The sequence below is a fragment of the Manis javanica genome, chromosome 9 (genome assembly GCF_040802235.1).
Source record: "Manis javanica isolate MJ-LG chromosome 9, MJ_LKY, whole genome shotgun sequence".
NCBI lineage: Eukaryota > Metazoa > Chordata > Mammalia > Pholidota > Manidae > Manis > Manis javanica.
Window position 1 is genome coordinate 23,589,086 of NC_133164.1, and position 26,723 is coordinate 23,615,808.

General features: G+C 33.5%; 1 protein-coding gene across 1 annotated transcript in view; it reads left to right on the plus strand.

The window, feature by feature from the left end:
• The window catches only part of LOC140843570 (uncharacterized), a 254,046-nt gene extending 228,064 nt beyond the window's left edge, over positions 1-25,982 (plus strand). Inside the window, exon 5 of the mRNA XM_073213322.1 lies at positions 24,555-25,982. The gene's annotated coding sequence lies outside the window, so the exon portion shown is untranslated. The remainder of the gene's footprint in view (positions 1-24,554) is intronic.
• The last annotated feature ends 741 nt before the right edge of the window (positions 25,983-26,723 follow it).

Genomic DNA, 26,723 nt, shown 5'->3' on the forward strand with positions numbered 1-26,723 from the left:
GGTTCTGCTCTGAACATCTGCTTTCTTATTCTAAAGCCTTTTTAACAAGCTCATCCTTGATAAAAATTCTGGACACTTTCAATCTCCCCAACCTTCATATTGGCCTTTTTTCCTCCTCAACAGTTTATTTTCTGTATTTATGACCCAATATTTAGGATGAGATATGGAGGGGACAACATTCTTAACACTCATGATAAGGCTAATTTGGCATAGACATTACATATTGTAGTAAGAATTTATTATTTTTCATTTTTTCTTGTCCCAATCCATAGTTATTTCCATAAATAATATATCTCCAGGAATGCTGTAAATAGCCAGAGATCACATATTTTTAATGCTATTCTGTTATGTCTTATTTTTTACATTTTTCTGTCTTTAGTTTTTATTTTTATATTGTTTTTCAATTTCTCTTTTTTCTTCTTTATCCATGTAGTTTCTATTTTTCCTCTGACATATACTTTATTTTGAAGTGTGCTTAATTACCAAACACAGGAGAATTTCATGTTTATTTATTTGCTTATAATGTCTACCTTAGTTATATTACATTCAAAGTGTTGGGACCTTTTGCCTCTTTTAGGCCTGTGACGGCCGCAGACTGGAGGTTTCCATCCTCCCTCGTTACTTCCGCATTCGTGGCCTAACTAGCTTCCCCTGCCCGCGCTCTTGGCCCTAACTCCACCTCCCCACCTAACCTAAAACCTGCCTAAGACCCTAGTGACAGATGAGATAATCAATTCCCATTGGCTTTTGCTACTTTCTTATCTTCCCCTATATAACTGAGCTTCTGATGCAATAAAGCCAAGTTTTGCTGCGCCTCCAAGGCTGACACATCTCCTGGCTTGGTGTGGTTTGTGTTCCCTTCCCGCTGCCTCAGAAGGAGGGGGAGCATCAAGTCGTCGACACTTGCCCTCTCGCTCAGCCCCAGGGAGCAACAGGCTGGTCCTGTTCATCTCCTTCACTCCACTGTTGCAAAGAGCAACACAAAGAACATGCCTTTCATAATTTCAGTCAGTTTGCTGTTACTGACATTTGCCTTATGGGCCAGTATATTTACATATTGTCTTATATTCATGAAAAAAAAGTATATCACTCGGTAATTGTGAGTAGAGTTCTATAAATGTCTATTAGCTCATACCTGTTAACGTTGTACCTAGTTGCAGTATTTTTTTTACTAACTTTTCATCTGCTTTTACTTTAAATTCTTAAAAAGGTGCTTTAAAATCTCTCATTATAATTATGGATTGGACTGTTTTACCTCAGTGTTATTTCAACTTATCCTCAGATATTTTGAAGGGATATTAATAGGTTAAAAATGGCAATTTGCTTTTTTAAATTAAATTGCAGATGCTAGTTTATCCATAAATCACTCAATTAGCCCTGACCTTACAAGACATTCATTTTTTTCACCTATCACCCCACAGAGACGGAAAGACCTGCTTTATAATCTAGACTCATGATTTCTCATGCCAGCTCATCATTATCCTTTCATGTGCATAGTAAATTATGCAGATTTGTGGCATGTGCTGAATCAGTATTTATGAATACATGGGTAATGTAAGGCAAAAACAATAATTACTACAATTAAATAGCTTAATTGAATCAATGATTCCCCCAATTCAATGGATTTGTAAAATTGACATGGAGAAGAAACCTTGAAATTAAAAATATTTCTAATTCCCCTAGTCCAATCTTTCAAGTGAAGATAGTTCCTTAGATTTCAATAAATTGAGATAATAGAGTTAAAAATTGTGGAAACAGAAAATAGTTCAGTTGTTTAATATAAGAAATTGGATATATATGCCTGCAGTTGGATCTGTGATTTGGGGCAAGGTGAACGAGCAAATGCTAGAGAGGGTAGAGATAAAGGGATCTGCTCTAGGTATAAATGGAGATTTTTGAGATAGTTGTTAGTAGTTTTGTACAATATGCAGTATAGTTCCTACTTTTGTTTTTTGCAAATAAAGATGCCAGTGTATTTGACCTTTTAAGTGGAATTTTGTGGTATATTTGATTTGTTTGTTATGCAATATGATGAAATGTGAAAAGCGCTACATGATATATATTTACTGAGATCAGAATCACCCTCTGGAAGTTTTGTTAAGCTGGTTTAATTTCTCTAAAATGGCCCATGGTATTTTGTATATTGCTGGAAGGTTTACAAAATTCTTATCAAAACTGACAGATTTAAATCTTATAACTAAGGGAAAACGTAGACATCACCATTTATGTTGTTTTCTAGATAAGGTAGTATATGTTAAATACAGTTGGTTTTAAATGTACAAAAGAACAGACAATATTAAAGTCACAGTCAAAAACTGTAAACAAAAATAGTCTAGAAATCGGTAGAACCTGTTTAACTTCTATTTTTAAATGGTTTTATGGAGATAAATTTGTTGAATTAATTATCTGGTTCTTAGGTTTTTTTCAAGGAACAAACCAAAAAAATATATTAGGCAACTAAGGCTTCAGATTGTCACTGATACATTTTCTTTCTCCAAAATCTTTCTGGAGAACTGAACATGAGCAAATTTCTTATTTTCATCTATGCCAATTCTCTACTTATGTTAAAGTTTTTAATTACTCAGTTTCCAGTAATTTTCATTCATCTAGGAATACTTAATTTTAACCTTATATGTAATTACAAAATTGTAAACATCAGCAAACATTGGAGATCTATTTGGAGGGAAGGTAATTACCACTGAAAATGCATATGTTCTAATTACACAAAATGTCTGCATAGATAAAAAACTGAGTAAAACTACAATTCCAAACAAATAAACAAAAATAGATACAGATGTAGATTTGGATGTAGATGTAGAGATATAAACCAGAGCATATATATATATGCCTATGCTTTTTCCCTATACTCTAGTAAAAGTAATCTCTGTAAGGATCTGAAATTTAACATTTCTAAAGATACATATATTTTTTACCCTATAAACCTTTTTCAACTCAAATCCATTTTTCAGTCAATGACATCAGAGTGCCATGAAAACTCTGTCTCCCAAATGCAAAACATGGAACTAAGTTTGACTGTGCCTCTCCCTTTTCCTTCACTATCTGTCATAAAATACAAATGGTTACAGGTCAGAACCATGTCTCAATTCTGGCTGCTTCACACATACCCCAAAGACATTATGTTAGGCTGACACACATAATTCTGGTCTCTGTACTATTACAAAAATGTTCTTACTGGAATCCGTGCATCGAATTACAACCCCCATCTATCAGAGATTACTTACAGAGATTACTTTTACTAGAGTATAGGGAAAAAGCATAGGCATATATATGCTCTGGTTTATATCTCTACATCTACATCCAAATCTACATCTCTATCTATTTTTGTTTATTTGTTTGGAATTGCCCCCTCCAATCTCAAATTAAACAAAGCCATCCAGAAGAATAGAAAAAGAAAAAGAAAGCATGTTGAACATTAGCTAAATTGAGACATGTCTAATTTTGGGAAATTCTCAGTATGTAAACATTGGTGCCCAGATCTAGAAATATTCAAATTGTGATTGTACCAGCGTTTAGCCTCTCTCTGTCTCTCTCCCTCTTCCTCCTCTCTGCCTCAGTTTTGACCTACCCATCCGTAATGAGATTTCTAAAACTAGAACTGTAACTCTACAAAATACATGTTACAGCCTCTTTTTGCCAGCACACTTCCTTTTAAGTTCTATTCATAGCAGGCACTATAATACTGGCCATCAGAAGAAAGGAATCCTTCCTTTTGGTTTGCTTGCCCTTCCTGTGAACATCTCCCCAGCACCAGCACTTCATGCTAGCAGTGGTTCCAGCCTCCAACTACTTGCATTACTCCCAAAGCCAACCCTTCTTCACCTACTTTGAGATACCAAAAGTGTATGGACCACACCTGGCTTTTCAAAGCTTGTCTTAGCCTGTGAGGGCTACTATTATGGAGTGCTATAGATTGCATGGTTCTTACACAGCAGACATTTATTCGTCACAGTTCTAGAGCTTGGGAGTCCAAGATCAAGGTGCAGGTAGATCCACTGTCTCATGGTTCATAGACAGGGATTTCTTGCTGTGTCCTAACATGGTGGAAAGGGCAAGGGAGCTCTCCGGGGTCTCTTTAATAAGGGCACTGATCCCATTGGTGATGCTCACTCTGATGACCTAATCACCTCCTAAAGTCACTGCTTCCAAATACCATCATATTCCAAAAACTCAACATATGGATTTTGAGGGGACATGGACCTTCAGTCTGCAGCAAAGCCAAGTCCTAGCTCCATGCTTTCCTTCTTCTGATATTCCCAATCCTTTCTTCTGATATTCCCAATCCTTTCAATCCCCATATCTTCCTTTTTGTTGGTTCTACCAGCCGTTGGAGTAGTAGCAGTAGTTTCTTTGGTCCCCATATTTTCCTTTCTTCTCTTTCCAACTCCTGTATAACCATTTATCCTACCTATTCTCTTTTCTAATACCTAATGTTTTGGTGTTTCTTACTGGACCCTAATAGTGAATATTAAACAATGCTTGCTGATTTTATTTTCTGTGGTCTAAGGATTCCTGAAAATCCAACAGTGAACATTTAGTGTTCCCTAAGTATCTTGGAAGTAATGTCTAGATATCTTAATAATTTCTCAGTCAGGCTTTAGGTAAGTATTTTCTGAAATGAATTTGTTAAATATATTATTAGCATTTGTTATCAAATATGGAGAGGTAAGTTTTAATTTATAGTTAATTTAATTTTTCCTTGTATATACTTCAGTGGGTCTATAGTTGTGACCTAGTTCTTCCCTGATTACTGACTTAAATAAGTTTCCCTAATTAAATAGGTACAACTCAAATGACAGTAAAGTATGATGGTCTTGCCATTAAAGAAGAAAATATTCTTCTTTACCAGCATATGGTTAAGTATGTTTCTTACATACACTTACAATTTGTTCATTTAACTACATTATGAGAATTAAATTTTATACATTTTAACCCTTATAAATAGTATAATTTACTCTCAACTAGGCCAGTAAAGGTCACATTGATTCTTTGTGAGTACCAGTGTTTCATTTACTAATTTCGTGGCAATGGCGAGCCCTTTGGAAAAGAGAACTAATTAAAGAGCATTTCTTGAAGACATGCTACTTCTGAGATAATGTATTCTAGAATTATTGAAGGAATCCTTAGAACTGAGTAGTTCTCTTCAGTTACTATTCTGATACTTATATAAAATGTATTAAATTCACATTGACATTTTAAAGAAGAATGAAAAGAAAGAGCTTCCTATTATCTGTACTGAAGATCTTTTATGACATAATACTCTTATTTCTAAAATTATGATTAAAACTTCACTTCGAAATCAAATCTTTTCAAAGAAACTCTAAATTACTGATTAAAGAATTTGGAAATCTTATCTGATGTTCTTATGAAAAATTCTCTTGACCTTTTTTTTGACATTGGACAGCTTTGTCATTTTCTAAGAACCTCTTTTGCTTTATTGGTTTCATGAAAATGGAGTAACAGTGAAAATATCTAACAGAAAACATTTGTTCAGTGTGCTAGGAGAGTAAATCTTTTTTACTTTTACATATATGTAAATGTTGTATGTGTATACATATATATACACATTCATGTAATATAATTAGGAATATACTTATAACATTGGAATCCAAGATATTTAAATAAAAAATAGTATCTTGAGTTTCCAAGCTCTGCATAGTGCATCATAAGGAAATTTTCCATGCCATGTTTTTCTTTAAATGAGTACATTAGGGATACTTGCAGCTGTGAGTATAAGAATTAGCCTTATTATTTTTTTCTTAAAAGGATAGGTTTATAGAATACAAAATATAAGCTCTGTAACTATATTAACAGAAGGTACTTTAAAAAATTGAGTGCTTTATCTATAAAGAGGTTCATTGTTACTGGCTGTACATTAGAATCTCAAGGTCTCCATCTGGTAAGGCTTGGATGGAGTTATTTCTACTTAATCATGATGGATTATCCACATTAATTTATCTTCTTTTCCCACTCCAAATAAAATGAAGTAAAATAATTAAAACAAAGACAAAAATGCAGAAGGGGGTCATCTTCAAAGAAAAGCTTTATAAAGACATTTTGGATATAGGAAATTGAAGAGAAAGCATTGACTTTTTATGAAGAACAATATTGATGAGAATATAAATAATTATTTGAACAGTCCTTGAGATTCTCAGAATTTAGATAAATTTAAAATGATACACATAGCTAAAAATAGGTAGACTGTTAGAAGCAGGAATTGCCCTTTGTCCTCTGCCAGATGGAATACAGATAATTTAATTTGGAAAAATGTAACAAAAGATGGTCTTGGTTCTAGAACCTAAACACAGCAAAAGAAGTGTGATTGAGAAAGCACATAGTCCAAGTTTATTTTTTCAATTTATCTTCCAAGTCATTCTGTTGCACAAGCTCCGTAAAAGGGGAAAGACTGCCATCTAACCACAAAGTGTATGGGAAGTCTTCTCAGAACAAGAAAGGATTGCAGGAAACCGCTGTACAGGGGACTAGCAGAAGAGAGTCCTCTACAGGTAGGACCGTAAACGCAGTAGCACAGATTTTTTTATGTCTACCCCTTCCTATTACTGAGAATTGTGCTTTACACTCTGACTTACTGCTTTATACTTTAAGTCATGAAAACAGCAAGTTCAGCGAAGCTTTGGGAAGATTGGTTTACACAAGAATGTAGCCAAAATTAATTTTGGTAGGGAGAAGGTAAGGCATTTAAAATTTATAATGGCCCAGACACTTCTCAAGAGTTTAGTCTCCTAAGAATTAGGTAATCAAATTTAGAGAGAGTTCTTTAAAAGAGCATCATCAGAATAAATATAGAATATAATCCTAGAAGGTCTCTTCCATGAACTCTGTCCCCCGTACTTCTGTAAAAGATCTTGATCTCTGTCCCCGCATTGTTAGCATCTGCTGACGAATTTTGCCTGGAGATCTAGGACTCATGGAGAAAATTGACCACATAGGATTTCATTCCCTGTGAGGGAAAACTAATGAGCTGAAAAACTTAAATATTCTGGTTATTCTCTACTATTCTCTTTTCATTTTCTGCTCCTCCCTGCCCTGTGCCCTCAACTGAAGCCAGTTTGAATTAGGTTCTGCCGTGGGAGACAGGTTTACGTATTTTAGTGTGTAACATCTCCTCCAGGGCAAAAGTCAGACAGGTTACTTTCCATTATAAAAGTTTTGGCCCCCTGAACTCAGGATCCTCTCCTTCAGTAGAGCCTACTGTGGGTGAGTGTGCAGGGTGGGGGCGGGGGCTGGGTGCTGAGTGTTGCCAAGTGGGAACTGCAATGACCTGACTTTGTAAAGGTGAGTACAACTGGCTTTGCTTTTGCCTAAACTGTTTTATAACTCTCTAGAGAAAAAAAAAGTTATTGCTGATTTGTGATAGTTTATTCACTCTTCTTTGCACCATCCTATGAGATTTGGTCTCAGTGAACCAGAATAAAAGTAATATATATATTTTTTATTCCAGCTACTGCAATTGCCATTCATAATAAACTCTCTTTTTGATTTGACCCAGGGTTCTTGTGTTTTCTACAAACACTTTGAATTTTTAGTTTAGCAGGCTAATGTTTTAGTTCTCAAATATGAATAAAATCTCATGCCCTTTATGGTTCTATACAGAAAGGTCAAAAACATATCTATATAACATTAGGACATTATTTGCCCTTTATCTTGAGTTCTCATTTACACAATGGATGTGAAAACCAATGTAAGTAAAATTCTTGCAACTTGGCACATTCCAAAGCAGCATATTAAAGCCATTTGAACTGATGTATTCTTCACCACCGTGTACTCACAGTTAAACAAACAAAACAATATCAATACCTCCCTAAATACCATTAACAATATGATTACTAAATCACTTATAAACACATATGTGTATGGTCATGATTGTGTGTTTTTGTTTATAGAATGCATCTCATATGGATATAGATGGATAGTCAAATTGTTGTGCATTAAAGTCACTTGGGATAGGTACAAATTTATGTTTGTTTCATTTACTTTATATTTTTAAACATCAATTTTTAATTTTATTTTAAACTGGCATTTTTTTCTATGAATTTAAAATCAAAGCAAAGCATGTTGTAAAAAAGGCTCGTTTGTATGCGTGACTTTTCACTGTCTGCCCTCCAGAGATAGCCATTTAAAGACTACAAACATATACATAAATACACACACACACACACACACACACACACACACACATACATCTGTTAGGCAGAAAAATATATATGAGTGAGTGGAGGGAGAATAAGGCCAGTAAAGCCCATTAAATGGGACTCAAAGAGTTAACCATAAAGCCAGAGAGCCAGAAAGGACTCACAGAGTCAATACCCTTTGCAATGTGAGTTCATTCCACATGTTCTCAATCTGGGCTGACCTTCAGACTTGCTCTAGATAATGCAGGTGAGATAGGGTGGAGACATCGGACAAGCATCATGATTAATTTTCCTAAAAATACCTAAATGTGAATAGCATAGTAGAAACAGGAGGTACTTACATTAGGGCTAGGATTCCATTTTAACAGCAGAGAGTTGGGAAGTAAGATTCTTAACATATTTTTTGGTAATCAGCCAACAACCTATCTTAAGGCAAGATAAGCAGTCTGAACTTATATGTTCCCAGTACTTGGGGGTAACCACTATCTTGGAGAGGAACAGGATCAATACATTCTTGTGTTAAGTTTATCTTACAAAATTTTCGGGAGGACTGACTATGGATAATGACGTGGTGGAGATAAACATCATGAGCCCGTATGACAAGCCTATGCACCATGACCCTTTACCTTTATCCCATTCTCAAAAACCCTTAAAAGACAGAATCCCAGCTTTTAAGTGTGCCTCCTTTCTGAGGTTGCCCACCTCCCCTTTCTTCAAGTGTGCACCTTTTTGCCTTAAACCTGTCACTGCTCAACTTACTTTGTTTTGTCTCTGTGCTCTTCCAGTGATAAGTGTCTTTGTCACTTTGCTATTTCATTCTATTCTCCAGGTTTAAGCACAAGTCTTCACTCTGTCTCTGTCCTACTTGAGGTAAGTAAGGAGGGACTGCTGAGAGTGCTGATTTAGGCTTGCAAGTTCCCATCATGTGGGGCACCTGGATGGAACTGCAGCTGTGCGACTGTGCTTTTTAGTAACTTGCCTGAAAATCTCCTTTCTTTGCTTTGGAAAGTTCTCAGAACATAATCTCAGTCCATCCAGTGCTCTGAGGCTCCCCCAAATCCTAGGGAGGTAGGGACTTAATTCCCACATCATGAAGATTCAAGTGGACACTGGATTCCAGGTGATGCTGGCTTTATGAGTTGGCAGCGGAGATGCTCTGTGCCGAACAGGAGTTCAATGAACTTCCCTAATCTCCCTGTTCTTTCTTACTCTCAGCTGCCTGCAAGGCAGCTGCCATTCCTTGCTACTCTCTTTAATGAATTCTTTCCTCATCTTGTACTCTGACTTTTGGACATCTCAGAACCGAATCCTCCCCAACATACATACATCTGTGTAGGTATGTGTTCATACCCATTTTATTAGGACAAATACTTCTATGTACAATTCCTAGAGATTATGCATTAGTAATGTATAGAAAAAGGTTTTCTCTTTTTTTACAGCTTTGTATTTCTCCATTTTGTTGAATGCTATGTGTTGCCCATTTTGTTGATTTATCATAATTTATTTAACTAGTATCCCAATGCTGGACTTTCCAGATGTGTGCAGTTATTATATTGTGTTTTTGTTTCTGTTACAGATAGTATTTCACATAAAGTTCTTTGGTGTTTAATTTCACATTCTTTTGAATGGATTTTTTGGCTAAAATTAGGATAGCTAGATAAAGAAAAATATCTGTGGAGTTTTATAGATTTTTGCCATATCCCCTTCCATGAAGGTTGCATTTCCATCAACAATTCTATTATCTGCTTCCCCACATCTGCACAACAGATTATTAGACCATTAGTTTTTATCAAACTGAAAAATGATAATCCAGCATGACTTTAATGAGATTTTTCCTTATGAGAATTTACTTCAATTAAAACATTGTTACATTAAACTTTTCTTAATATAATTACTTCAACCCTTAAGAAGTGCTCCAACACTTTACTTCATACTTTTAACCTTCTTTCTATGCTTTAATTTCAAGTGTAGCCACAGATCAATTTGGATTTGCTAAAGCTATCATTTAATTTGTTTTTCTAAACTGTAATTCGTCCATGCAGTTTTCATATGAAGTGCTTAAAATTTGTAAAACAATAAAGAAAATTTAAATAATTATGCTTGTATAAATTTGACTGCCAAACAAAATTGTGAAGGCTGATCCTTATTTCTTACAAATGTATTACAGCCATTTTTCTAAAACTACATATTTTCTTTTTTGTTTAATCAATCTCTTGTTTTACTTGAATAAGTTCTCAAGAAATTTCCTTAGCTCTTTATGTCTGAATATCTTCCTGTTGTAAAACAATTGCAAGTTAGATCAGCTAAAAATATGAGTTTGAATTTGTTTTGTACTTAGAAAGTATTCTAGTGCTTTTCATCATTTAGTAGCACTAATAAAATGTATTTTATCAGTTATATATATATATATATATATAACTAATTTTATCAGTTATATATATATATATATATATATATATATATATATATATATATATATATATATATATATACAATTTTTGGTGTGCATATATGTAACATTTTATGCCTCTATGTACTTCATAAAATTTCACAGGAAACAAATATGAACTGAATCTCAGTATTCAAAAAACATGAGCATTGTACAGAAAAATTCTCTAAGTTTTGGAAATGGAAGGAAAGAGACTACTGGGTATCCTTACAGTGGATTTCTCGGTGTTTTCTAGCAGACCCTCTGCAGTTATCTAATCTTGCATATATATGCTCAATCTATTGCCTTTGTAATTAACTAGGCTATTTTGCAACTCTATAAAAGGATAAATAAAGTTATACAAAATAAAAGGTATACAAATGTTTACTAACCATTTCAATGCAGAGAATGCCAGCGCATAACAATGCAAATGAATATTTTCCTTTAGAAAATATACATCTTTCTAAGTCAATTTCTCATTTAAGCCAGTTTTAATATATTATTGGCATCTTCTGTAATTAATGAACTTAATAAAATCTATGACACATGTCCATTTAATATGTGCATGAAAGTTATGTTTTTACTTTTTGAAATATTATATTTTAACAACCATACATGTAGATTGGAAACTATTTTTTAGAATTCTGTTTATATGATATGGCAGAGAATTTGGGCATGATGGCATTATGCATTAATCATTGAAATCAAGATGGTTTATGATGTTTTGAATACAATTTGAATTAAAACAAATAAACACTTTTCACAACTGTTAGAAGGCCTTCATAAATAAACACTGACTAAAAGAAAAATTTCTCTAAATGAGGTAGGGCAGGGATATGGGACAGGCATCATGATTAATTTCTCCTGCCTGTGATTAGAAATGCTGAGATATAAATAGTATAGTCAGAACAGGAGGGCCTCTATCTTAAGACTAAGATTCCACTTTAAAATCCAGGAAGTTAAGAGATAAGATTTCTAACATATTCTTTGCTAATCAGCCAACAACCCATCTTAAAATTAAGTGTATTTTACAGAATTATCTAGGGGACTGGCTGTGAATGGTAACATAATGTCTCTCACCAGACAAAGACATCATGAGACCACATGCCAAGCCTATGCCCTCCTTCTCTGCCCTTTGCCCTGTTCTTGAAAACCTTAAAAAACAGAATCCTAAGCCCTTAAATGCATCTCTTCTCTGAGTTGCCCACACTTCCTTTTCTTCAAGTGTGTACTTTTTGCCTTAAAGACTTCTTACTGCATAACTTCTTTCATTTTGTTTCTGTACTCTTCCAGTGGGAAGCCTCTTTGGTATTCGTTCAATTTTGTAGATGTAAGCATGAGTCTTCACTCTCCTGTTATACTTCAGCAAGCAGGGAAGGACTACTAAGATTTCTGATTTAGGCTTGCAAGTGCCCATGCCTGGGTGACCTGGACAGAACTGCAGCTGTACAATCATCATCATATTCTTTAGTAGCCTGCCTGAGAATCTCCTTTCTTTGCCTTTGGGAAGTTCTCACTCCATCTGGTGCTCTGTGGCTCCCCCAAATCCTGGGGTGGCAGGGGCTTAGTTCCCACACTGTGAAGATGCAAGCGGACACCAGGTAACTATGGCTTCCGGAGTTGGCAAGGGATCTTCCTTATGCCGAGCAGGAGTTCAATGAGCTTCCCTTGCTCTGTCTGCACTTCCTTGTTCTCTGCTGCTATAATGGCTGCTGTGCTGGCTACTACTCTCACTTTAATGAATTCCTTCCTTCCCTTCCCTAGTCTGACCTGTCCATAATTCTTTCTCACATTCAGAGTCAAGAACCCTCCCTCATCCAGGATGAGGTTTCACCTAGTGCTCAGGGAGACACCTCCCCAAATGCTGCTGCCCAACAACACAAACATATACATTTTAGATATTTTCTTCTGGTGGTATTCCCTGAAATAAAAATAATTTATAAAAACAGCTGAAGTAACTGACATTATATTTTTATTATATGAAGAGTGTGAATTTATTAAGTCTTGATAAGTAAAGTTAAGGGCAAGTCAGGAATTGTGTAGTAGGATAAAAATAACTCAGTAATTATATGTCCAATATCTATTATTGTTGTTTAGGGAATTTTCATAAATAGGCTGAGAAATCAGAAGGGACTTACCTGTATGACTTATATATTTATGCTAACAATATACAGAAGTCCTCAGTAATATCATCAATTTACTTAAATATCTTAATATATAAAATATCACTTTTAAGAATGATGCTAAATCTAGACTTTCAAGAATTTATTTTAAGGCCCTTAAATTCTGAGTACACATGATGTTTGATTTTTTTTTTTTACTTTCCATTATACCTCTGAATGCAATACACATGTGAATAAGAGCAATAAATAGAGTTCTTTGTTTCTGGCAGATTTTCATTTCCCTATGTCAAGTTAATTCACCATTACAGAAAATCATACCCAGAGGATATTAACCATGAAATGCCTCTGTGGGTTATATCAAGAAAATTTAGACCTAGTATATGTTATTTCAACCAATACTGAATTCTCTCAGTAGATGTGACCTTTCTCAACTTTTAATATTTAATGATATAATGGGTAAGGTCCATTTAATATCTATTTCTTTAATAAGGAACTCTGTAATATAATCATACACATGCAAAAATTTTTTATAATTGTCTATAATTGAAAATTAGAGTTGCATAGTCATATATGTAAAAATGTGCTTCAGTTATATATGTTTAATAATTTCATGGTTACATATGAAATTATGCTAGAAGTAAAATAGCTGAAGAACACCGTCCAATTTTAATGGAATCTGTGTAGAACACTGTTTAATTGTCTTTGCTGGCAACAGTTTGTAGAAACTGCCAAGGAAAAGTAATTTGGAAAGGATTAATAAAAAGACAAAATTATTACTGAAAAATTGTCTCTATTTGATTAAGATCCCAAAATAAATATATTTGGCTTAGTTAAATCCCACAGATTTAGAAAACTTTTAAGTGTCAAAGTTCAAAGAATATTCAGATTCCTGTCAAATCTCTTACATGAAATGAAAATGAGATCAACAAAACGTGATTAAAAGGTTAATAGTAAAAGAAAAAATAATATAAATGTTTGGAAGAATTGTTACTATGTTGTACACTTAATTATCACAAACATGTTATAAAATGATAAGGATAAAGCTGATAGAAATAACTTACTTTACACATGTAGCTACCTACATGCACTTTGGTATACAAGTTTGATTTCCATACTCTAGGCTTATAACCCAGAAAAGGTAAATAACACTGTTTTCTTTGTTTTGAAGATGAGAATCAAGAAGTTCAAAAGATTAAATAAGGTGCAGAACCAATCAGCTAACCAACAACCAATTTTATAGCAAAATCCAAAGGGTGTTGTTTTGCTTTGTTATCCTGTTACTTTTTCGTGTGCCTTTTGAAAGGTTATTCCTCAAAGGCAAGCGATGTACTGATGTTTTAAAAATCCAGTAATTCAGTTTTTTATCACTATTCTGATAATTGGTTTGCTTTTTTATTTTACTATGAACTTGTTATATTTAGGCAGTTGCAACTTGCTCAAAGAAAGGTAAAACAACAATTAGAAAATTATATTATTATTCTATATAACAAGAGTAGAAGATCATAAGCATAAATACAAATAATAAATAAGAGGCTTAATTCTCTTTGAAAATAAGGAAAAAGACTTCCACTCCTCCTTTTTGTTAGAGCATTCATTTTAGAAAAAAATTCTTCTTTATTTCTCTGTCTCTGTGAAATATATGTAAATCTTTCCAAAGCCCAAGTAAGCCTCTTGTCAGCTTTAAGACTCAGGAATGGCTTTCTCAATGGCCTAGGAACATCCCTTTGAAATATAATCATCCAGGAAAAAAATACCTTTTTCTCCATTTCTGTGGGAAGGGAAGAGCCTGACTTCCTCTAAGTTGCAAACCTCTGATCTTGCCACAAAATACATGATAAGATTATTTTTCTTTGGTAAAGCCAATGCACTCATACAGTCACCTCAACTACTAGGGAATTTAGAAGGAAATATGTATATATATATGACAAATGTTGCTGTCAATTTTTCTTAATCGAGGACTTGTGATTGTCTATCTTGACAATATTTACGTCATGGTGTATTAGGGTTCTCCGGAGAAACAGAACCCATACCTAAAGAGATATATTATGAGGAACTGGTTTATGCAATTATAGGCTGACAAGTCCCAAGATCTGCAGTCATTTAGCTGGAGACCAAGGAGACCTGATAGCGTAGAAACTGTCCGAGTTTGAAAGTAGAAAAATGGGGAGAGCAGATATAGTCCCAGTGTGGAGACCACGAGGCACTCAGCATCAGCTGATGTTTTAGTTGCAGACAAAAGCAGGAAAAAAACACCAGAAGTTATGCCCTAGCTCAAAGGCATTTGGGCCAGAGGAATTTCTTCTTGTGCCAAGATGATCAGATCTTTTTGTTCTATTCAGACTTTCATTTGACTAGCTGGGCCCACCCACATTAAGGAGGGTGATTTATGCAGTTTACCAATTCAATTATTAATCTCATCCAGAAACACCCTCAAAGACACAATCAGAATCATGTTTTGATCCATTATCTAGGCATTATGTGGCCCAGTCAAGTTGATAAAGTTAACCATGACAAGTGAGTTGCATTCTGTTTGGCTGTTGAAATCGTGAGATTTTTTTCTGTCTTTGCAATCGTTTAGTGGGTTGTCTATGATGCCTCCAGTTTAATGCTTATTCGAAAATAAAATTGTTCTTGTTCTCTTCAATTTTTGTGGAGAGGCTTTCTGAGCTGGGAGGGAATGTAGGTTTTAATTCCCCAGCACTTACGTGTGAGATTATCTCGGACCTTCTTTATTTTCCCTGTTGGCTACTGGTCTGTAATTGTGTATTGGCTTTTCATTTTTTACTTCTGTACATTATAGTTTTGGTAAGTTTCATAAAGAACAAAGGCAAATAAGTTGCCTGTTATTAATTTTATTGGGGTAACCTATCTTTACATAAATTTGAGGGAAAGTATTTCTTTAGTATATTGATTCTTTCAATCCATAAGCATCTCACAATCTCTGTTATTTTAAATATATTTTGATACTTTTTAACTTACATAACTAGAATTCATTTGCATACTTGTTGGTTTTTATAGCGTATTTTAAAAAATTGTTGAGAAATAAAACACTCATAGAAAGTATATAGCGTAATATATCATACAATGAATGCTTCCAAACAAATGATACAAAAACCACAAAACTCAAAATTACTAGAACTCTAAAGACCTCCTTTATTTACTTCAAATGTTATTCATAGGTAACACAACTCTCCTGACTTAATGTCATAGATTCTGCCTTTTTAAAAAATAGAAACCTACAATATAATGTATTTTGTATCAGTATTCTTCTGCTCAATATTGTTTATGAAATTGATTTATGTTATTACTTACAGTACTACTTTGTTCATTCCCAGTGCTGTATATTAACCCATGATTTATTTTCTCTATTCCATCATCAAAGGTTATTTGTTTTGCTTCAAGTTGGAGCTGTTGCCAATAGTGATGGTATTAATATTCTTGCATATACCTTTTTTGCAAACAAATAGTCATATTTTGCATGATATACACCTAAGAGTGGAACCACTGGGTAATAGGACATTTCGGCCTTAATAGAAACCACCAAATATTGTGTCCAAATGTATTGTGTTAAATTACATACCTACAACAGTGTATAAAAATAATAGCTACTTCACACATTCAACACTACTATCTCTCAATCATTGTACCAGTTACATTGTAGATAAAAATGTAAAATTAAACAAGTATACTTTGTTTAAAAATTGAATAATATCTTCATTGTCATCAATGGATTGGAAGACAAACTCTTATATATTTTGGATTCCAGGAATACTGTTATAAGTTGACAGTTATCCCAAAATTGATATATGGAATCAGTGTGTCCTCAAAGGCTGACTATTTTAGCTGAATTTGACTAGTTATTGATAAAAGATAGGTATAAATATTTAGATATGGCAAGACTTGAATGGGGTCTGAATAATGAATATCCATGATGTATCAATGTTACTTTATCATTGAAGTATTTAGGTTATCTAGAGGAATGCCTCTTATTAAGTATTCAGGAATGATGGTACCTCATGTGATAACTTACTTTTAATTACTTCATAGGTAACACATTTTGTGCTGAACTTGCAACTTGTCTATAAATGAATCCTGTTTCCAAAGTTTATATATATACAGAAGAATATCTTCATGACTTTAATGAATATTTTGTTTTATGCCAATAGATGGTAACATTCTTCTACTAGAAATATGTATATATCTGTTTAATATAAGATTTCCAATATAATAAGCAATAAGGGTAACTCAAAATAAAAACAAAATAAGATATTACCACACAAATGCAGAAATTCTGAAAGTTCTAAACAAAAAGCATTAGCATGGATGGCTGTGCTTTTCAAATGTTTACAAGGTTTGCCCTTCTACGTGCTTGTCCTACAGCATGGTGTGATATCCCTGTCATTGAAAAGTGGACATATATGTCCCTCTCCTTGAATCTTGGTAATAGTAAGATTCATGAATGGTATGTGATGTTATTTCCAATGTTAGTTTATAAGAGATGATAAATTTTCTATCTTGTCCTTATGGGGTAATTCCTTTTAGGACCCAAGCACCATGTTGCAAGGAAGTCTAGGGAACATTTAGAGCTCATTTGTAAGTGTTCTTTCTAACAGGCTCAGGAGTGAGCCCAGGAGAAATTCAGCATAAACTATCAAACATTGGTGTAAAGTAGTGCTCTAGACTGAATATAGACACAGACATTCATATTTTGAAACCTAATCTTCAATATGATAGTATTTGGAAGTGAAGTCTCTGGGAGAGAACTAGGTTATGAAGGTGGAGCACTTAAGAGTCAATAGGTGCCATTCTTAAAGAGACCCCAGAGAAATCCCACACCCCTTATGACATGTAAAGCCATAGTGAAAAGACGGCATCCATGAAGCAGGAAGCAGGTCCTGGTCAGACAGTAAATGTGCTAATGCCTCAATTGTGGAATTCAGAACTGTGAAAAATACATTTCTGTTATTTTAAATCATCCAGTCTATGATATTTTGTTATAGCAGTCCCCAGGGACTGAGGCAGCCTTCAAAATGACTACTCAGTCACAGTCTGACTACATCTGGTAGGGATAACTCACATGAGCAACACCTAGCTGAGACCTGTCAATCTCAAGAAGTGTCTTAAGTAATAAAATAGTTTTTGTTTTAGATACTTTGCTTTGAATGACTTGTTATATAGCAAGAGATAACCAGAACATGAACTGTTTAGAAAATGTGGAACAACAAAACTATCATAGATTACTGGTAAAAGTGCAAATTAGTCTTACCACTTTGGAAGATAGTTTAGTATTAGCTAATAGTTTTGAAGATGCAGATACCTATGATCTAGTCTTCCATTCCTACTTGTATATATATGTGCATTTTATTATATATATAAGAATGTTCAAACAAGCATTACCCATTACATATTAAAGTGGGAAGAACCTAAAGTCACCCAATATTGTGGTTATACTATTTGCAGAATAGTAGCAAAATGTTATGAGGACAAGTGGATTAATTGCAAAAATGGATGAACATCTTCAGACTTAATATTAGCAAAAGAGAGGAGGACTCAATGTTCAGCATGATTTCATTCACAGATCTAAGTGACATAATTTAGGAATAAATACGTAAGTGATCTTAGTAGCTAAGGCAGCTTTCTTTCTTTAGGTAATGGCATAGAAGGAAAAAGAAAATGCCTTATAAAAAGAAAGAAATAGAAGAACTGTACACTTACAAAGAAAAATTATCATATTTCTTAGCCACAAAGCTTATATGCTTACTTCACTGGAGTAAAGTATAAATAAAATTAAGTACAATTTATATATACATATTATTTTACCCTAACTAGTAATAATATTAAAATACTCTTTAAATGCTTTACCCCAGGGCCTAAATTCCACATGAATAACAAAGTACCCCCAAACTAAGAACATTAAAACAACAAATATTTTCTCACTGTTTCTGTGGGTCAGTAACATGGGTGTAGTTTATCTGAATTTTCTAGCTCTCAGCTTGTCACAAGCCTCCAACTAAGGTGTCAGCTTGTTGCAGCAGTATTCCCAAAGCTCAATGGGGCAAGTGTGCTTTTAAACTTATTCCTGTGGCTGTTGACATAATTCAGTTCCTCTGGTGGTGTTGGTGGGAGGGCATCTCAGTCAGTTGCCAGGAAGAGCACACCATAGGACAGCCCAGAACCTTTGCTTGCTTCATCAAAGCATGTGGACGGGTGAGAGAGAGCAAGCAAGCTGAAAGACAGTCATAACATAAGCTAATCTCTAAAGTGTTATCTGATCACTTTGGTTGCATTTTATTTGTTAGAAGCGAGTCACTAGGTCCAGCCTCCACAGATGGAAATGAATTATGTTGGATCTTCGGGATGCATTTTAGAAGCTGACTACCATGCTTTAGGTCACAGCTAGATCATATTTTCCATTTTTTTCCTATTATTAAATGTTCCGTATGACTGAGTTGTACCCAATGGAGAATAAAAAGATATAAACATATGTCATCATAAACACAAGGCTTGTTAGGAAAAAGGATGTATCTTTGCATGTTCTTTTCCTCTTAATATACCTGACTGAAGATATTTTCACCCTCCAAGTGAAAGAATAACAAGATAGTAAGTTTTAGAAATTGCCACATGTAAGAGAGCTCCCTATATAAAAGGAGCTTGAAATATTAAATTATTACCTTTAGGAGGAATATCTGTCTCAAATTATTATATAAGTAAGAATAAACCTCCATTATGCTGCAGTCATTGCATACCTGTGTGTTTCTTTGTTACTAAAGTCATGTCTACTCTACATAATACAAAATCTGATATAGATAGATTAGATAAGTAGATGATAGATACACACAGATGCAGTGTGCTTTAGGCTGCATGAACTCTACAGCCCAGGAAGAGGAAATACTCTGGAATGCCCATATCAGAATTTCAGATGTGATCATGGAGGAAAAAAAGGAGAATTATCTCCCTTAGAGCACAGCTGGGCCAAGAGAGACAAATTGACAGAGGTGTTCCTTCCAAAGAGCAGATACAGAGTCTAACTGAACAATTTCTTCCATCACAGTAAATGTGAGTGAATTCAGCCTATGTCATGTGAGCAGAAATTATATATGCCTTTGTAGACCAAGAATTTTAAGAAGAGAGTATTTCCATTCACACTCTTTCACCTTCAATGCCTGGAAGTGAAATGATTTAACTAAGCATTGTTAAAACACATTCAGAATGGATCTTGGACCCTGAATAACTGTATTGAGATCAGTCCTCTGACTGGAAATATTCACCCCATTCCAATATATGAATAACGTTTACTTTGCTTTAGCCATTACTCATTTTTCTGGTTTACTTATTAAATTACACTAAGTTACTTTATTAACAAACTCGTTATGAACATTATTAATATTATTGACATATTAAAAGTCATTATTAACAGAACTATTAATCCAAAAGATTGCTTTCTATCTGCATGGTAAGGATGGTGGTGGCGGTGATAGTGATGGTAGTGTGTGTGTGTGTGTGTGTGTGTGTGTGTAATGGACTTGAGAAACATTTATTAATCAACAATTGTCTTTCTTTAGTCTATGATGGTTTAGTGGCATGAATGAAAACAATAAGGATTTTTCCAGTTTTTACTTTCTAGGAGATGATTAAAAGGGGAATAGTTTATATGAACTCTCTAGAATTACTATTATAAATCCCATTCTTTATTTGAAATAATTTACAGGGAATTGTAAAGGTGCCTCAAAATCTTGAACATAAAGAGCTTAAGCCAACTTTGAGGAATGACAATTCTACCATGTTAAAGCTGAGATGTGTTGGCCAGATGTTACTGCACACTGGGTTGTGAAAATCAGTGTACAATTTACTCAAAAGTGTTACTTCTGAGTTGAAAATCATGTATAAATACAGGAAAATAAGACAAAGTATGGAAGCACTGATTTGTTCGTTTAAAAACTGTTGAACTCATTCTTTGTATCTGGCATTCTGCTATTTATTGGGGACTCAGTGGCAAGTGAGGCATGTTTTGTCTCTCTTTTCAGGATGTAAATAATCCACTAGTAGTTGCCAAAAATGTATTGTAACTCCTAAGCAGTGGTAAGAGAAAAGGTCAATTTTTCTACATTTATTAGAACACTTAACCATTATGCAGGACAATTAAATAATTTCAAACAAATAAAAACACACACATTAGAAAGATGGTAAATTTTATGTGTTTTTACCACAAATTTAAAAACAGGTTTTCAATCATTTTTTAAGTAAAGCTTTTTAGTAGCTACACACACACACACACACACACACACACACACACTAGAACTAAAAGCAATTAGTTTGCTTTTCTGCAGTTTTTTGGTTTTGTTTTGTTTTAACTTGAAATGATTGTTTGTCCTTTCTCTATGATAATAAATATTTTAAAGAAACAAACTTTCCTGTTATTTTGTTAAAACATCATTTCTTGGGCCAAGAATTTGTATTGGCCCTCATGTGGAATGATACCAAGAATGAACAATGATTTAGTTAGATGCATCAAAAATACTTGCTTCTGGAAAATAAGTCTAGGAGTTAACTAACATTGTTTTCCTATCAGAGTTACAGGTTTCTCAAGGCTCACATGACTCCCTCTTCCCACCAATGCTAAGTTATTATTTAATAAACATCCTGATCTTAAATCTTTACAAATATTTTTCTTCGATATCTATATTTTAAGATACACATTAAGGTATACATTAAGCTTCATTCTCCTTTACCACATTAAACCAAATGATCTTAGCTTTACTTGATTAGGTTTTTTTGGTGGCCTTTGAGAGGTTGATGGCCCCTTAACATCCATAAACCATTAATCTTGGAACCAGAAATCATATACTGCAATAACCAATTAATTAGCCATTATAATCAGGCGTGTCCTGTTGTAGTATGCATGCACACATGTGCACATACACCATCACAATTGCCTGGGTTTTATAAAACATGAGTATTTTGTATTGGATTGCTCAGATTAAGGGACACACTGTGAAAATTTGTTGTATGAATCATTACAGTTAGTTTTTATTTCAGAGTATGTGTTTATTTTCTACCAAATCACTTTATAGGTTCTACCAAGTATTAAATATTAGGTTTGGTAGACTAAGATCCAGTTTAACAAAAGGAAAGCCAAGAAAAGCTTTTGTGGTGTAGGCCTTATAATTACACCAGAAAAAAATGCAGTGGTTTACTCCACCATCCATCTTGATGTTGGAAACTCCAAACACACTTGATCTTCCTTTTGTGTTTAATGACATTTAAAGGACTTGAAGAGATCCATCCTAATATACGTTGACTTAGAGGGATGGGAAAAATAAAATCTGTTGGTTAGCCACCATGACAATTCATAATAACATGAATATACCTAAGTCTATTTTTAATATAGCTAAATATCTTTCAAAAACATCTTTCTCCCTTCACCCTTCCCAAGAATAAAAACACAAGATAAACAACAAAACAAAATAAAAAACAGTGTATTTTTAGGGCAAAAATTGTACTGTTGTACTTGTTTCCCAAACAAGCTAACCATAAAATATGTAAACAGTTTCTGCTAGTTTTAGAAAGAGAACACTAGTGGCAGGAACCTAGAGGAAAATGGCAGCATAATGTAATGGTAGCATAATGACTCAGAAAAGTTATAGGCAGAAGAAACCAACATTTACTATAATTAAAGGAATAATGAGGTTATAAGAGGAATGGGCATAAGAAGAGAGAGCCTGCACTGCTATGGGCAGTAGCTCTGTCAGTACCTGAGTATCAAGGAGGGCTCTAAAGGCACTAATTGGAGATAAGGAAAAGTGTCTTAAGGATTTATTCATGTTTTATTCTCTTTATAAATATCTTAATAACTCATTTTTAATTCAGAATGTAACTAGAGGTCTGATTCAGTCCCACAACGTTCCAGTGGCACTAATTATTTCTAGAATGTCCCAGTGAGATATCACAAATAGAACTCCTCTATAAGGTGCTCATTAAACTTGTACTCAGATTCTTTAGTATTCAGTGGATCGAAATCCATAGCACACTGGTTAGGACAACTACAACTCTCAATGTGTGATTCTCACTGAACTTTAGTTTCATTGCCTGATCATTTTCTTGTGAGAGGATAAAAATAAACACATATACCACATATAAAAAAGAATAATAAGTTCTCCCAAAAACAAACTTCAAAGATCTTTTAATATACTAGTAGTAAGACCCTTCTACTTGGTAGTCTGATATACTGAACAGAATTTTGAGCTTGAAAGCTTCTATGAATTCTGTTCAAAGAAGATTATATTTATCTTACCAAAGTGTAGCATAATTATTTATTTGAATAGATGTTTGTCAATACATAATATCACCAAACATCAACCTATGCTTGAAATGTAGTTGAGGGAATTATTTTTAATCTTTAATTTCCATATAGTATTGAATTTTTTCATAAATAGCTTCAATTCTTTTTCTATTATTGAAAGTTTAAATGCATATGTTTTAAGATATAATTCTTCACTACCTTAAGTGACTAAGAATACAGTACAAGCAGAGTTTACATTATTAAAAATATTTGATTTGGAGATTTTTCCATATTGTTTAAAGCAATTCCTTATTTGAGCAGATAATATTTTTAAAGCCTTGGCTTTCTTTCCTTCCTTCCCTCCTATCATCTATATCTGCAGAGAGTCCATTAGACATTTACTTTTTATTTTAGTAACTGATTTGAAATATCCTTATTGAAAACACATTGTACCAGTGAAAATCGATTTTCATATAAAAATGTTTTAGATACTGAAATTATTATACTTTTAGAGTCTACAATAGGTAAGATCAGATAACAATGTAATGAATATAGTAAGAACATAAATGTTGTATAGTATCAAATATGATACATTCAGTGTGGATCTTTGAATTGGCAACAGGCCTAGTACATACGAAGCAAATATTTGATGTCAAAATAAATACTGTGTTTCCTAATTTTATATTATTATATAACATGTCATTACAGGGCCTTTTAAGTAGAATTTCTTCTAAACTGTTTTGAAAACATTATAAGATTTTTAACATAACTTTCTGCTTGTTACAGGCTGTGATAAGCCATTTCTTGGTCATATATGGTATTTTAAACAATGTCATTACCCATGAACTAATAACAGCTAACATTTATTGGAAGGTTATGGGGGGGTTAGGCATTGTCTGAAAGTGAATTAGGATTAATTCATGTATGTCATTCAACAACTCTGCGGAGTAGGTACTGTTTTTACCACTTTAGTTTTCAGGCAAGGAGACAACAAAAGTTGTAAAGCTACATAGTTCAGCTGCAGAGACTTTGTTCTCACCCACAATGTCCTCACTGTTTTTCAAGTTAAACATGAAAAGCTTAGTACCATTTCAAATGTCAAGGGCTATGGGCAAACTGCATCAAAATCACCTCAGTAACAGATTAAAATACAAATATGTAATAGTAAACTACATACATACTTAGTAAATACATAATAGTAATCATACTCATAGTAAATCACAATCTCTGAGATTGACCCCTCGTAAAATTTATTTTAATCTAAGCCCCCATGTGTTCTTGGAGTATTCTAAAATTTGAAAACATTACTTTGATCAGCATTTAGGAATCATTTCACTGTGATACCCAAATCTACATTCAATTCATTCATTTCCGTCAACACTTGACTCCAGTTCGTATCTCTTATATCTATATTTTTGTTGGAATGTTTTTTCACATCCAAAATTTCTTCTTCATAACTATTTAAAATTTGAATTTTATTGGGATGACTATGTGAATTCTGTTGCTATATAACATTTTGTTTTTATAATGATGTATTAATTTTATCTTCACAGATCATGATGTGTATCATACAACTCAGAAGAGCAGAAACAGATGACTTTCTGGCTGTGGAAAATGCAAACTTAAAAATCTCCACTATTAAGTAAAAACAGTATTTAAGTAATAGTTTAACAACACTGTCATTGTAAATTAACTAACCATTTTATATAATCTGCTTGAATTCTCAAGAGATCTCCTTCTAATGCGTATGTAGAAAATAGCACATATATTTTTGCTGAAATACAAATATTTCTCATAGTGTTTAAAGGTTGATGTTCATAATAAGATGAGAAATATTTACCAAATTTTAAGTCCTTCAGAAAGTTGTCTGTGTACATTTAAAAATTATCTTTTTCTATTAAACTGAATGAAGGATGTAGTCCTGAAAATGCCTAGAATGATATGTGGAACATGACAGGTGGTACTTAGAACGGGAAGAACAAGTATCATTCATCTCTGTAAAGAATCACCAGAGTCAATAAATTATAGAGAGTTTTCCTTTTAAATTTGAAAATAGTCAATAATAAAATATTTACAGATAACATCTTTAATAACTAACAACTGTAATAGGTTGTGACTATAATTTGTATTGATTTTTTTGATAAAGAAACACAGGCATACCAGATAGTTTGTAAATCACAATAACACAGTTATTATGGGTAACAAAATGTGTATCACCTCTCCTGAGGTTAAGTGTTTATTTTTAGCATTAGATATCTAAGGGAAGACTTGGTAAGCATTAGGTATCTAAGGGATAAGCCTCACAATAAAGATAGAAAAACAGGACAAAAGCAGATCATGTGAAAAGTGTGTGAGAAAGTATTAGATAAGTGGAAGGATGTCTCCTATATAATCTAGAAGAAGGTGAAGGTGAATGCATTATTTTTAAACAAGTGCTTTGAGTACATCAGAAATTATTATTGACTTTATATCTCTCACATGGTAGCTGTACATGTCTAATTTGAAGGAATATGTTAAATTTATAATCTTGTTTGAAAATGCATTAGGAAAGAGATCTACAGTGAGTAAATATTTGTTCTATAGGTGTAGATAATTTCATTTGTAAAACATCATGAGTAAACGATTTAAAAAGTATTCTATTCAGAAGATTGGAGACTGACGAAAATTAGGCTTGGGGTGGATTAATGATTGTGCACTGAGCATTGACCCCCCTATACAGAATTTTATTGTGGTTAACAACCATTTGATCAATAAATATGAGAGATGCCCTCACACAAAAAAAAAAAGTACGCACTTCCAATTGTAAAATAAATAAGTAACCGGGATGTAATGTATAGCATAAGGAATATAGTCAAAACATTGTAACAACTTGGTATGGTGATAGCTGGTACCTAGAATTATCATGTATATAAATGTTAAATCACTGTGTTGTACACCTGAAACTGATGTAATACTGTGTGTCAACTACCCTTCAATAAAAAAAAAAAGTATTCTAAACTTATTTATAATTTAGCTATATGCTTTTATACTACAAAGAAGTATTAGCTTTATCTATTGCAATAAGAAATGTTATAAATCATATTTTGTGTCTGCTGCCACTGAAACAGCATGGTTTATTTAAGTCTTAAAAAATTCAGTGGCTGAGAAAGTTGAGGATTTTGAAGAGTAGTAAATTTGTTTTCAATGGGTTCAGGGTGGCCAGGTTTGGAAGAACATCAGTTAATTCAACACGAAAAACTTTCAAAGTGACCAAATACGCGGGCAAGAGAAAGACTGTTCTTAGTGTCAGATTTTCAAATGCCAAAGATTACCAGAACAAAGGGCAGCAGTGAACAGTGAAGATGGTAAATTTTTATTGACTTGGAACTCTGCTGGGGATGGAAAAGCAAATAGAAACAAAGATTAGGACTTCAGAAAAGGTGCCTGTGAATTTTACTCCAAGTATTTACACTAAAGTACACAGCTGTTTTCTTTTAACCAGGTGGAGCCATCACTATATTCAATGTATAGGGGACTTGGACACAGTCTTTAAAATAAGAAATAAAACTAAATATATGAAAATGTGTTAAAGACACTAAAATACACAGCTGTTTTCTTTTAACTAGGTGGAGCCATCACTATATTCAATGTATAGGGACTTGGACGCAGTCTTTAAAATAAGAAATAAAACTAAATATATGAAAATGTGTTACAGACACTAAAATAAAGAAGGAACTCTCAAA